Genomic DNA, 14,908 nt, shown 5'->3' with positions numbered 1-14,908 from the left:
GTAAGAACAACCTGGAGATCATGCCAGGCCAAATCGTAGGCCTGGCAAAGGTATCCAAATTCTTTGGTATAAATTGTAGGGTTGGCAGAAAAATCTCCTAAGCGTTTTTCAATCTTTGAAAGATCTGCTAGTGAAAAGGGAACATGAACTCTACGCCCTCCGCTCTGGCCACCTCACGCAAGGGTGCCAAGACCGCGGGGGGCGGGGAGTTGGATAGGGTGGGAGTAGGAGCGGGGGCAGTTAGGCAATCTTTAGAGCGGGTATGGGCAGAGATAGGTGAACTAAGATGACCAGGCGGAAGTGCCGAGGGGTCGGAGGGAAGTGTAGCCTCAACAATGGTGGGAGGGGCTAAGGAGGGAGGCGGAACAACCACCAGAGCGGGAGGGGGAGGTGGAGCCGAAAGAGGAGGTGGGGCCGAAGCGGGAGGGGGAGGTGGGGTATACTGCGGGAGTGGAAGGGAGGGAGGGGAAGTAAGGTCTTCGGGCAACTCAGACAGGAAAGAGGACTCCTCTTTTTCGGACTCTGTTAGGCCTGCGTCCCCAGCCAACATGACTTGAGCCAAGGAACACCGGCCACACAGGTCCGGACGAGAATGCAAGGCCCAAAATCCTTGTATATAATTAATTTCGGACCACTTGCCTAAGCACTGACAAAGACTACTGAGGTCGGTTAAAATGTTACGGTCTAGAGTGCCCACAGGCGGCCATTGAGACTGATTGTCTAAATTATATTGTGGCCACGCCACAGTGGAGAGGAACACCAGCCGCTTTCGCCTGAGATCTTGTTCTAATTGCAAAGTTTTGAGGTTTTTTAGAAGACACCCTAAAGGGGAGTCTCTAGGTATTTTGGATTGGGGGTTTCCCATTGCCTTCCTCTCGCCAATAGGCGGAAATGGAAACCGAACTCTACCTGGCTACAAAGCGTCCTTTGGAGCCACCAGAGACCGGTGAGAGGCTCCTGGAGCCGGAATGGAGATTACCTCCAGGCGGACGTCTCCGTCCTGGACGGGTCTCCCACGGAACGGAATGGAGTTCCTTTGGGCAGACGTCTCTGCCTTTGGGAACTCCCCTGGGTCACCTGGTGACCGGAAAAAAAGCCTTGGGCCTGTGCAGGACTTCTGGCCAAGGGATATGAGAGGGAGGCAGAAGGTACTCACCCCTAGGAGACTTGGAGGTGGGGAAAGCGATGTCCAGGTCCTGGTCCGTCTGGGGCGTGGAAGGAGGAGGCTCCTCGGACCTTGGGGGGCCCTGAGGAGGGGTCTCCTCCCGGGTTTCGGCACCAGCTGATTGGCTTTAATGCGACCCCCAGAGCAAATGCCAGAGAAAAGGCAAGTAGGCAAGGCAAAAAAAAACCTTTATTTACAAACCAAATGTGAGGGAGGGGCGAGGTTCACCGGCCTCCGGTGTGGAGGCTGACGAAGTCGCTCCGGAGCTCTCAGGCAAGGTTCCTGGGTCCCACGCAGGAGCAGGGGCCAAGGAAGCTCGCTCCGGAGCTCTCGGGCGAGGTTCCTGGGTCCCACGCAGGAGGAGGGGCCGAGGAAGTTCGCTCCGGCATTCTCCGACGAGGTTCCCGGGTCCCACATAGACGAGGAGGGGCCGAGGAAGTTCGCTCCGCGCACCCGCCGGGAGCGGCTTTTATGTCCTGAGCCCGGGAGTGGGCGGGCAGTGGGCGGGGCATAGGCGGGTTGGGGGCGGGGCGGTAGGCGTGGCTAGGCGCGTTCTGGTTCCTCTCCGTCGGAGGTCGGGTTGCGCCTGTGCAGTCCACCGTGTCTTTCCGGGGCGCGGGAAAGTTGATGGTTAAAAACCCGGAACTGCGCCATCTTGCCTCCGTTTGTCCAAACAATTTCTTTCGGCCGGGCGCGGTGGCTCAAGCCTGTAATCCCAGCACTTTGGGAGGCCGAGACGGGCGGATCACAAGGTCAGGAGATCGAGACCATCCTGGCTAATACGGTGAAACCCCGTCTCTACTAAAGAATACAAAAAACTAGCCGGGCGACGAGGCGGGCGCCTGTAGTCCCAGCTACTTGGGAGGCGGAGGCAGGAGAATGGCGTGAACCCGGGAGGCGGAGCTTGCAGTGAGCTGAGATCCGGCCACTGCACTCCAGCCTGGGCGAGAGAGCCAGACTCCGTCTCAAAAAAAAAAAAAAAAAAAAAAAAAAAAAAAAAAAAAACAATTTCTTTCCTGAGTGTTTGGCAGAATTCACTAGCGAACCTATCTGGATATGGTGTCTGATGTTTTGGAAGGTTATTAGTTATTGGTTTGGGTTCTTTAATAGACCTAGGCCTATTCAGATTGTATATTTCTTTTTGTGTGGCTTTTGGCAGATTGTGCCTTTCTGAGTAATTGGTACATTTTATCTGTTACCAGATTTGTAGGCATAGAATTATTTAGTATTCCTTTATTATTGTTTTTATATTCATAGGATTAATAGTGATGACCCCTTTTCTAAAATTTTTGATATTAATAATTTGTGTCTTTTGTCTCTTTTTCTTGGTTCACCTAGCTAGATATTGATTTCGTTGATCTTTTCAAAGAACAATATTTTGGTTTTGTTGACTTTCTGTATTGAATTTCTGGTGTTTTTTGGTTGTGTGTGTGTGTGTGTGTGTGTTTGAGACAAGGTCTCACTCTGTCACCTAGGCTGGAGTGCAGTGGCACAACCATGGCTGACTGCAGCCTTGACTTCCCAGGCTCAACCAACCCTTCCACCTCAGCCTTCCAAGTAACTGGAACTACAGGTGTGTACCACTGTGCCCGGCTACTTTTTTTATTTTATTTCTTTAGAGACAGGGTCTCACTATGTTGCCAGGTCTGAATTCCTGTCCTCAAGTGATCCTCCCACTTTGGCCTCCCAAAGTGCTGGGATTACAGGCATGAGCCACCACACCCAGCCTGATTTTCTGCTTTTACTTGCATTGATTTGTTCAATTTTTATTTCTTTTTTTCTGCTTATTTTGAATTTAATTTGCTCTGTTTCTAGTTTCTTAAAAGTAAAGCTTAGATTATTGATTTTAGCTCTTTTCTTCTTTTCTAATTTATATATTTTGTGCTATAAATTTCCCTGCACTGCTTTCATTGCATTTTACAATTTTTTAATTATATATAATAGTTGTACATATTTATGGCATACATGTTACATTTTGATATGTGCATACAATATGTAATGATCTAATCAGGATAACTGGGATATTCATCACCCCAAGCAATGATCATTTTTGTGTATGTGTTGGGAATAATTCAAAGCTTCTCATCTAGCTATTTGAAATATATAACTTTATTGTTAACTATAGTTGTCTCACCATACTATCAACAACTAGAACTTATTCCTTCTGTTTTCGTACCCAGTAGCCAGCCTCTCTTCACTACCCGCTTCCACCCTTCCTAGCATCTGGTAACCACTAGTTTGCTCTCTACCTCCATCAGATCAGTTTTCTTAGTTCCCACATACGAGTGAGAACATGGGATATTTGTCTTTCTGGGCTTGGCTTCTGTCACTTGGCATCATGTCCTCTAGTTCCATCCATGTTGCTGCAAATAACAGGGTTTTTTTTTTTATGGCTGAGTAGTATTCCATTGTGTGTATATACCACATTTTCTTTATCCATTCATCCATTGATAGATACTGAGGTTGATTCCATATCTTGGCTATTGTGAATAGTGCTGCAGTAAACATGGAAGTACAGGTATCTCTTCAATATACTGATTTTCCTTTCTTTTGGACACATATTCAGCAATGGGATTGCTGGGTCATATGGTAGTTTCATTTTTACTTTTTTGAGGAACCTCAATACTGTTTTGCCTAGTAACCATACTAATTTATATTCCCACCAGCAGTGTACGAGTGGTCCCCTTTCTCCCGCCACGTCACATGTTCCTCTTGCATCGTACAATACAGTCATCTCCTCCCAATAGTATCCAAAGTCATAACTCATTCTGGCATCAACTCAAAAATCCAAAGTCTAAAGTCTCATCTGAGACTCAAGACACATTTCCTTCCACCTATTAGCCCGTAAAATCAAAAACAAATTATTAACTTCCAAGATACAATGGTGATGCAAGTATTAGGTAAACATTCACATTCCAAAAGGGAGGAATTGGCCAAAAGAAAGGGAAATAGTCCCCACACAGGTCTGAAACCTAGCAGGGCAGACATTAAACTTTAAAGCTCCAACATAATCTTTGACTCTGTGTCCCACATCCAAGGACACTGGTGCAAGGGGTGGGCTCCCAAGGCCTTGGGATGCTCCATCCCTGTGGCTCTCACAGGTTGGAGTCTGGTGTCTATGCCTTTTCAATGCTGAGGGTGCAAGCTGCTGGTGGCTCTACCCTTCTTGGGTCTGGACGGTAGCAGCCCGGTTTCCATAGCTTCACTAGACTGTCCTGGTAGGGAGTCTGTGTTGGGGATCCAACCTCACGTTTCCCCTCAATACTGCATTAGCAGAGTTTCTGTCTGGGGGCTACGTCCTGTGACAGACTTCTGCCTGGGACCCAGGCTTTCTAATACATCCTCTGAAATCTAGGTTGGAACCTGGCAAGCCGCCTTTTCTTTTGAATGCTGCACACCTACAGCCTTAATACCACATGGAAGCCACCAAGGATTATAGCTTGTGCTCTCCAGAGCAGTGTCCCAAACTGTACCAGGGTCCCTTTGGAGCTGAGGCTGGAGCTGGAGCAGCCAGGATGCAGGGAGCAGCCTCTTAAGATGGTGCAGGGCAGTGGCTCCCCAGGCCTGACCCACTAAACCATTCTTTCCTCCTAGGCCTCTAGGCTTGTGATGGGAGGGGCTGACTTTTGAGGCTTTTTTTTTTTTTAATTGTCTTAGATATTAGCACTTGGCTCTCTTTTAGTAATGCTAATCAAAAATGGTTGGTTCACAGCCCACTTGTATTCTTTTGAATGCTGCACACCTACAGCCTTAATACCACATGGAAGCCACCAAGGATTACAGCTTGCACTCTCCAGAGTAGCTATTGTAAATGAGATTACTTTCTTGATTTATTTTTCAGATTGTTTGCCCTTGACATATACAAATGATACTGATTTTTATATGTTGATTTTATATCCTGCAACTGTACTGAATTTGCAATTAGTTCTAACGTTTCTTTTCTTTTTTCTTTGTTCTTTTTTTTTGAGATGGAGTCTAGCTTTGTCACCCAGGCTGGAGTGCAGTGGTAAGATCTTGGCTCACTGCAACCTCTGCCTCCCAGGTTCAAGCAATTCTCCTTCCTCAGCCTCCCAAGTAGCAGGTACCCACCACCATGCCCAGCTAATTTTTGTATTTTTAGTAGAGATGGGGTTTCACCATGTGGCCAGTCTGGTTTCGAACTCCTGACCTCAAGTGATCCACCTGTCCCAGCCTCCCAAAGTGTTAGGATTACAGGCGTGAGCCTCCATGCCCAGCCTCTAACAGTTTCTTGATAGAGTTTTCTTTGGTTTTTAAAATATACAATAATGTCGTCTGTGAACAAGGTGAATTTGACTTCTTCCTTTCCAGGTTGGTAGTTTTCAGCAGTGAAGCCATCCAGTCTTGGGCTTTTCTTTGATGGGAGACTTTTAATTACTGTTTCAGTTTAATTACTTGCTATTGGTCTCTGCAGACTTTCTTTTTCTTTATGGTTCAGTCTCGATAGGTGCTACATTTCTATGAATTTGTCCATTTTTTCTAGGTTATCTAATTTGTTGGCATATAATTATTCATAAAATCTCTAATGATCATTATATTTCTACTATATTGATTGTAATGTTTTTGTTTCATTTATACTTTGAGTGTTTTCTCTTTTTTTTGTTAGTCTAGCGAAAGGTATGTTGACTTTATCTTTTCAAAAAACAATTTTTTCTTTCAGTTATCTTTTGTATTTTTTCAGTCTGAATTTTATTTCTGCTCTGATCTGTATTATTTCTTTCTACTAATTTTAGATTTTGTTTATTCTTGTTTTTCTAGTTCCTTGAGGTGGATGGTTCAGTTGTTTATATGAAGGTTTTCTCCTTTTTTGATGGAGGTGCTTATTGCTATGAACTTCCTACTTAGCATTGCTTTTGCTTGTCCCATAGATTTTGATGCGCTGTGTTTCCATTTTCATTAGCGCAAAAAAATTTTTATATTTCCTTTTTAATTTCTTTATTGACTCATTTTTTTTTTATTCAGGAGCATGTTTAATTTTCACATATTTATAGTTTTCAAAGTTCCCCCCCTCTTTTTTTTTTTTCTGAGACAGTGTCTCACTCTTTTGCCCAAAGCTGGAGTGCAGTTGCACAATCTCAGCTCAGTGCAGTATCAACCTCCCAAGTAGCTAGGAGGTCAGGCATGTACTACCACACCCAGCTAATTTTTTTGTAGAGATGAGGTTTTACCATGTTGCCCAAGGCTGGTCTCGAACTCCTGGACTCAAGTGATCTGCCTGCCTCAGCCTCCCAGATTGCTGGGATTACAGGCATGAACCACCACACTTGGTCCAAAGTTCCTCTTTAAAAAAGAATAAAAATCTAATTTTATTCTGCTGTGGTCAGAAAAGATGCTCCATATGATTTTGACTTTTTTGAGTTTGCTGAGACTTGTTTTTTCTCCTAATGTGATCTGTCCTGGGGAATGTTCCAGGTGCTGATGAGAAGAATGTATATTTCACAGAGTTGGATGAAGTGTTCTGTAAATGACAGTTATCATTATATAGTGATGTTTTTTGTCTCTTTTTATAGTGTTTGATGTTTATCTGATATAAATATAGCTATTATTGCTCTTTTTTGTTTTCTAATTGCATGGAATATCTTTTTCTACCCCTTTACTTTCAGTCTATGTGTCTTTATAGGTAAAGTGAGTTTCTTACCGGCAGCAGATCATTGGGTTCTGTTTTTCTATTCATTTAATCACTCTTTGTCTTTTAATTAGAACATTTAGTTCATTTACATTGTTATTATTGGTAGGTGAGAACTTACTCCTGTCATTTTGTTGTTTGTTTTCTGGTTGTTTTGTAACTCTTCTTTTACTTTCTTTTCTTTCTTTCTCTTTCATCTTTCTTTATGATTGTGCAAATTTCTCTGGTAGTATGTTTTAATTCCTTGCTGTTTATTTTTAGTGTTACCTATTATAGGTGTTTTGCTTTGTGGCTACTATGAGGCTTACCAAAAACATATAAGTTATTTTGAATATATGAGAACTCAATGTTGATCACAAAGAAAAAGACAAAAAACTTTACATTGTAATTTCATCCCCCGACACACATTTTGACCTCTTGTTGACACAATTTACATCTTTTTATATTGCCTGACTTTTAACAGATAGTCATAGTTTTTATTTTGGTAGATTTAGCCTTCATACTAGAGATACCACAGTTATAATATTAGAGTATTGTAAATTTGTATACTTTTACCAATGGCTTTTATAACTTCAGATATTTTCTTGTTGCATGTTAGTGTCCTTTTGTTCCAGACTGAAGGACTACCTTTGACATTTTTTATAAGATGAATTCCTTCAGCTTTTGTTTGTTTTCAAAAGTCATTATCTCTCATTTATGGTTGAAGGATAGCTGGGGACAGTATTCTCAGTTGACAGTTTTTTTTTTTTTTTCCTTTAGCTTTTTAATATGTCATCCCACTACCTTCAGGCATGTATGGTTGCTACTGGATGTCCATTAACAGATGAATTAGAGCTCTTATGTTATGCTTCTTTTTTTTCTGCTTTTATGCTCCTCTTTTTGTTTTTGACTTTTGAGAATTTGATGATTGTATGCCTTGGGATAGTCTTATTGGGGTTTAATCTGTTTGGTAATCTTTGGCCTTCCTGTGCCTGGATATTTATCTTTCTATAGATCTGGAAAGTTTTCTGTTATTATTTCTTTGAATAAGCTCTCTACCCCTTGCTCTTTCTTAACTTTGTCTTGAAGGCCAATGACTCTTAAATTTGCTCTTTTTAGGCTATTTTCTAGATATTATATGTGTTCTTCCTTTTTATTCTCCTATGTCTTCTCTCTTTATATATTTTCAAATTGTCTTTGAGCTCACTGATTCTTTCTTCTGCTTGATTAGTTCTGTCAAAACCCTCTCATGCATTTTTAGTTCAGCCAATGTATTTCACAGTTCCAGGATTTCTATTTTTTTAATTTTTTAAATCTCTTTGTTAAATTTTTCTGGTAAGTTTCTAAAGTGTTTTACTCTGCTATCTTGGAGTTCCCCAGGTTTCTCCAAAATTGCCATTTTGAATTCTTGATCAGAGAACTTACACATCTTCATCTCAGGTTGGTAGGGTGTCACTGGCTCCTTGCTTTGTAAATCTGGGAAGGTCGTGCTTCCCTGTTTGATGTTGTTTCTTACAGATGTACATTTATGTCTTCACATTTATTTGTTATTTATTCTAGTTTTTGCTGTCTGCCTTTGCTTGGTCTTTCAGGTATGGTTTTTTGCATTCTCTTAGACTTAGATCACTGCCTCTTGTCAGCACTAGATGGCACCCTAAGCCCAGGTTTGCTTGGCTTTCACAGAAGTTCAGAACACTGACCATCTAGGGTTAGGGGATGTTCCAAAGGAGATTCCCTGGCTGGGGTTGGTGGGGAAGGGAATTAGCTAGGAGTTTGTGCCCAGAAGACCCGTGGAAGGTGCTTCCTACTGCTGCTGATCCACTGTCCCTCTGATTTGGCATCTCCTTTGGCTGAGATAAAGAACAGCCCCAAGTTTCCTTTGCTGGAGTTGCTAGCCCTACTTCCACGTTTGTCCATAGCTGTCTTCAGATTTTCTCCCAACAGGCACTAGTAGTGCTTCCTGTGGGTTGAGGCAGGAACAGCTTTCCTGCATAGTAACTTTAGACAGTGAGGAAACTGGCTCTCTACCTCAGTCTCAGTTTCTCCAGAATAGGAACCATAAGTCTTGGAGACTTTTTTACTCAGTGCCTAATAACTTAAGGGAGGGGCATCCTGGACAGAGAAGTCCATTCTCTCTTCTGCTCATAATTTTTCTTTTCTTTGTGCCACCAAGGATTGTCACAGCCTCAGTTTTGAGTTCTGGAATATTAGTGGTGATAATGTTGTCACTCTATAGTTGTTTTTCATTTTCTGTATGGAAAAATCAACTCAGATTGCTTCTACTCTGCCATTTTGGTAACATCACTACATTTTACAAATTCTGATATGTTGTATTTTTATTTTCACTTAGCTCAAAATATTTTAAAATTTATCTTGAGATTTCTTCTTTGACCTACTTGTTATTCAGAATTGTGTTTTCTAATCTCCACATGTTTTGGAATTTTCCAGCTATCTGTATTTATATGTTCCTAGTTTAACTCCATTGTGGTCTGCATGGTAATATTGTAAGATTCTTAGTTTTTAAAAAAATTTGTTAAAGTATACTTTATGTCCCAGAATGTGGTCTCTCAGTGGATGAATGTTCCATGTGAGCTGGAAAGGAATGTATATTCTGCTTCTTGTTGGATGATGAAGTAGTGTGTACGTCAATTAAATCCAGTTGACTGGTGCTGTTGAGTTCAGCTGTGACCTTACTCCTTTTCTGCCTGCTGGATCTATTTCAGATAGAGGGGTGTTGATGTCTCTAACTATAATAGCAGATTCATCTGTTTCTCCTTGCAGTTCTATCAGTTTTTGCCTTATATATTTTGGCAGTCTATTAGGTGCATACACATTAAATACTGTTTTTTATATTTATATATATATTATATATATATATATATATATATATAATTTTTAAAATTTTTTATTTATTTATTTTGAGACAGAGTCTCACTCTGTTGCCCAGGCTGGAGTGCAGTGGTGCGATCTCGGCTCCCTGCAGCCTCTGCCTTCTAGGTTCAAACAATTCTCCTCCTTCAGCCTCCCAAGTAGCTGGGACTATAGGCAAGGACCATCATGCCCGGCTAATTTTTGTATCTTTTAGTAGAGACGGGGTTTCACTATATTGGGCCAGGCTGGTCTCGAACTTCTGACCTCAAGTGATCCACCAGCCCCAAAAGTGTTGGGATTACAGGCATGAGCCACCGTGCCTGGCCATTTTTTTTTTTTTTTTTTTTTGAGAATTGATCCCTTTGTTATTATGTAATGCCTCTCTTTGTGATGATTTTTCTTGCACCGATGTCTGCTCTGTCTGAAAATATGCTTACTCCCACATTTTTTGGATTAGTGTTAGCATGATATTTTTGTCAGTCTCTTTAATCTATGTATCTTAATTTTTTTTTACTTTGTTAAAATACTGAGTTTTATTTCACTGTATATTTTTGCCTCCCCACCACTTCCATGTCTGACCACCACTACTACTATGTCCTATCATAACATCCCATACATACTAAAAACCAAGCAAATGGTGGAGTTCCATCTTTAAAAACTAAACAAGCATTTTGGACAACACATTTTTGGCAATAGAGCCTGGACAACATTTATCAAACACAGTAGGGAAAGTTCTCACTCTGCATTATAAAAAGGACAGCCAGATAGCAACTATTACAGAATTGAAATAAGATGGAACATTTTTAACAAATTGTTTAAACTATTTTCCTAAAGAGACTTCTTCCACTGCCAGATTTTGAATAGCTTCCTGGCCAGTCACCCGGAAGAATTCTTCACAAAATTGATGAACTGCTTGCATTTTAATATCTTCTACAGAACTAGGTCCTTTTCGTGTTTTAGGAGTTTTTTCCTGTTTTCTGAAAGATTCTTGTCCTTTTGATCTTGGTGTTGATGGTTTTCAGTCTTTTCCATTCTGATTTGTCTTTTGTGCATTTTTGGCTGGAGTATCTCATATAGATTTCCTCACTGGCACTTTTTCTTCAGTTTCCTCATCATCAAAACCATCATCATCGTCATTTTCATCATCATCATCTTCATCAGCAGCAAGTTGTACTTTTTTCTGTGGAATCTTTCTACCACCTCCCGGGGCAGATCGCTTTCAAGATAAACTTAAGAGTTTCACATCCTCCTCCTCTTCATCTTCTAACTCTGCATCTTCCTCCGCAGCTACTAAGTGCTGTCCACTAATATGCACTGGCCCTGAAGCACACTCCAACCGTAAGATCACTGGTGGTGTTATTTCAAGGCCCCCAGGGGAAACCATTGGCTGTACAGACATTTTCAAAGTTGCCAGTGTTGCTTTAATTGGACTGCCTTCATAATTCATTGCCTCTGCTTCAACAATATGCAATTTATCCTTTGCACCAGTTCCTGAACTGACTGTTCTTAAAGATAACTGGTGCTCATTTTCATCATTATCCACCTTAAAGTGATAATCTTTGTTGGCCTTTTGTTCACAACTGAAAAGATAGTTCTGGGGCCTCAGGGGGCTCATGTTCATGTCCATCAAATCTTCCATGGGGTGGTGGCATGCACTTAGGTGGGAGAGAAGGTGAACAGAGATAAACGACTACTGCTCCAGAGAACAGCCACGCAGGACGGGAATCTCGCCAGGGTATGTGTCTTCATATTTAAAGTGGGTTTCTTTTCAACAAAATCTAGCTGGTCTTATTTTTTGATCTGATCCACTCTGACAATCTGTCTTTTAATTAGCATATTTAGGACATAGATATTTAAAGTGATTATGAATATAGTTGAGTTAATATCTATTATATTTGTCATTGTTCTGTATTTGTTGCCCCGTTTCTGTTTTTCTGTTTCAATCTTTTTTCACCATTTGTGGTTTTAATTAAGCATTTCATATGATTCCACTTTCCTTTCTTAGCATATTAATGTTATTTGTGTGTGTGTGTGTGTGTGTGTGTGTGTGTTTTCTTTTTTTAGTGGTTGCCCTAGAGTTTGCATTATACATTTACAACTAATCCAATTTGACTCTCAAATAACACTATACTTCTTTGTGGGTAGTGCAAGTTCCTAATAATAACAAAATAGTCCTAATTTCTACCCTCCCTTATATCATTGCTGTTATTCATTTCACTTATATATGTTATACATTAATAGTATAATTGAATATATTATTACTGTTATTATTTTGAATGAATTATTTGTTTGTTCACAAGTAAAATCAAATAAGAATAAGAAAAGTAGAAGTTTTTATTTTACTTTTACTTATTTCTTCTCCAGGACTTTTCCTTTCTTTATGTAGATCTAAGATTTTGACCTACATCATTTTTCTTCTCTTTAAAGAACTTATTTTAACATTTCTCGCAAGTCAGTTCTGTGGGCAAAAATTACCTCAAATTGTGTTTATAAAAGTTTTTATTTTTTCTTCACCTTTTTTTTGCTTGCATTTTTTATTGTGGTAAAAAACACATAATAAATTTACAATCTTAGCCATTTTTAAGTGTACAGTTCAATAGTGTTAAGTATATTTACATTATCGTGCAACCGATCTCTAGAATTTTTTCATCGTTTAACACTTAAGACTTTGTACCCACTAAACACTAACTAAATTCCCTCATTCTCTTCTCTCCAGCCCTTGCTAACCACATTTTTGCTGTTTCTTCTCTACAATTTGACTACTTTAGATACTTCATATGAGTGGACTCATACAGTATTTGTTCTTTTGCAACTGGCATGTTTTACTTAGCATAATGCCCTAATGGTTCACCTGTGTTGTGGCATATGACACAATATTCTTTTTTTTTTTTTAAATATTTCATAATACTCCATTTTATGGATATACCATTTTTCCTTTTCCATTCATTGTCAATAGACATTTGGATTGTTTCCACTCTACCCCTTGTCTACTATAAATAATGCTTTTGTGAACATGGGTGAAAATTTATCTTTAAGATCCTGCTTTGAATTCTTTTTGGATATATATCCAGAAGTGGGATTGCTGAATCATATTCTAATTGTATTTTGAATTTTAGAAGTATCTCCTTACTGCTTGCTCTCTGTACTACCTGCACCATTTTACATTCCCATCACCAGTGCACAAGGGCTCTCCACATGCTCGACACTTACATTCTGCTCTTTTGATAGTGGCCATTCTAGTGAGTATGAGTTGATGTCTCATTGTTTTGATTTGCATTTCCCTGATGATTAGTGATGATAAGCATCTTTTCAAGTATTTATTGGCTATTCGTATATCTTCTTTGGAGAATTTTCTATTCAAGTCATTTTCTCATTTTTAAATTAGGTTTTTGTTTTGCGTTTTTTACTGTTGAGTTGTAGAAGTTCCTTATATAGTCTGGATATTAACCCCAAATCAGATACATGAGTTGCAGTTATTTTTGCCCAGTTTGTAAGTTGCCCTTTCACTCTGTCGATCATGTCTGTTTATGCACAAAAGTTTCTCGTAGTCCCATTTGTCTATTTTTTTCTTTTGTTGCCTGTGCTTAGGGTGTCACTTCCAAGACATAATTCTCAAATCCAATATCCTGAAGTTTTTCCCCTATACCCTATATTTTTTTCTAGGAGTTTCATAGTTTTAGGCCTTATATTTAGGTCTTTAATCCCTTTTGAGTTAATTTTATGTAAGGTGTAGGTTAAGGTCCAACTTATTTTATTTATTTATCTATTTATTTAGGCATGTGGATATCCCAGTTTTCCCAGTACCATTTGTTAAGGAGACTGTCCTTTATTCACTGTGTCATCTTGGCATCCTTGTCAAAAGTCATTTGGCCATATATACAAGGGTTTATTCCTAGGCTGTAAATTATGTTACATTGGTGTATGTATCTAGTACCATATCATCTTAATTACAGTTGCTGTGTAGGATGTTTTGAAATCAGGGAGTATGAGTTTTCCAATTTTGTTCTTTTTCAAGATTGTTTTGGCTATTTATAGTCCCTTGAGAATTTTAGGATGCTTTTTTTCTGTTTCTGCAAAAAATGTCATCAGCATTTTGATAAAGATTACATTGAATCTGTAGATCACTGTGGGTAGCATGGATAGTTTGAAAATGTTAAGTCTTTCAATCTATGAGCCTGGAATATCTTTCTGTTTATTTCTATCTTCTTTGATTTTCTTGTGACAGTGTTCAGTTTGTAGTGTGGAAACCTTTTACCTTCTTAGTTGAGCTTATTCCTAAGTATTTTATCCTTTTTGTTGCGATAGTAAGTGGAATTGTTTTCTTAATTTCCTTTTTTTTTTTTTTTTTTACAGGTCCTTTGGTTGAGGGATAATTTCCTTTGTGAATTGATTGTTAGTGTTTAGAAATGCAATTTTTGAATTTTGCTTTTGCATCCTGTAACTTTGCTGAATTTACTGATTTTAACAGTTTTTATGGAACATGTCATTGGTGAAGGGAATTAATTTTACTAATTTTCCAATCTGTATGTTTTCTATTTCATTTTCTTGTCTAATTGCTCTGGATAGACCTCCTAGTATTGTGTTGAATAGCAGTGGTGAGTGTGGGCATCCTTGCCTTATTCCTGCTCTTAGAAGGAAAGTTTCAGTCTTCTTTTGTTGACTATGATGTTAAATGTAGCCATCTCATATATGACTTTTATTATGCTGGGGTAGTTTTTTTCTATTCCTAGTTTATTGAGTGTTTGTATCATGAGATTGTTGAATTTTGTCTGCATCAATTCAAATGATCATCTGGTTTTGTCCTTCATCTTGTTAATGTGGTGTATTAAATAGGATTATTTTCATATGTTAAACCTTCCTTTCATTCCACGAATAAGTCCCACTGGTCGTGGTGTATAATCCTTCTAATGTACTGTTGAATTCAGCTGACTAGTATTTTGTTGAGGATTTTCACATCAGTATATTTAAGGGATATTTGCCTGCAGTTTTCTTTTCTTGTGTCTCTCATTTTGGTGTTAAGGTAATTCTGACCTCATAGAATGAGTTTGGAAGTGTTGCAATTGTTTCAAAGAGTTTCTGTTTTGATTCTTTCGAAGAGTTTGAGAAGGATTAGTGTTAGTTCTTATATAAATATTTGATGGACTTCTCCAATGAATCTATCTGGTCCTGGCCTTTTTTTGTTGGGAGGTTTTTAATTACTGTTTCAGTTCTTTACTAGTTATAGGTATGTTCACATAGATTTCTTATTT

General features: G+C 39.3%; 1 protein-coding gene and 1 pseudogene across 10 annotated transcripts in view; one reads left to right on the top strand and one right to left on the bottom strand.

Moving 5' to 3' along the window:
* Positions 1-14,908, top strand: part of RNF13 (ring finger protein 13) — a 198,603-nt gene that overhangs the window by 167,786 nt on the left and 15,909 nt on the right. The window lies entirely within an intron of this gene.
* LOC117084033 lies at positions 10,480-11,421 on the bottom strand (annotated as a pseudogene).

This window comes from Trachypithecus francoisi, unplaced genomic scaffold, assembly GCF_009764315.1.
Source record: "Trachypithecus francoisi isolate TF-2019V2 unplaced genomic scaffold, Tfra_2.0 Lachesis_group0, whole genome shotgun sequence".
Lineage (NCBI taxonomy): Eukaryota > Metazoa > Chordata > Mammalia > Primates > Cercopithecidae > Trachypithecus > Trachypithecus francoisi.
This window is presented reverse-complemented; position numbering and strand designations above follow the sequence as displayed.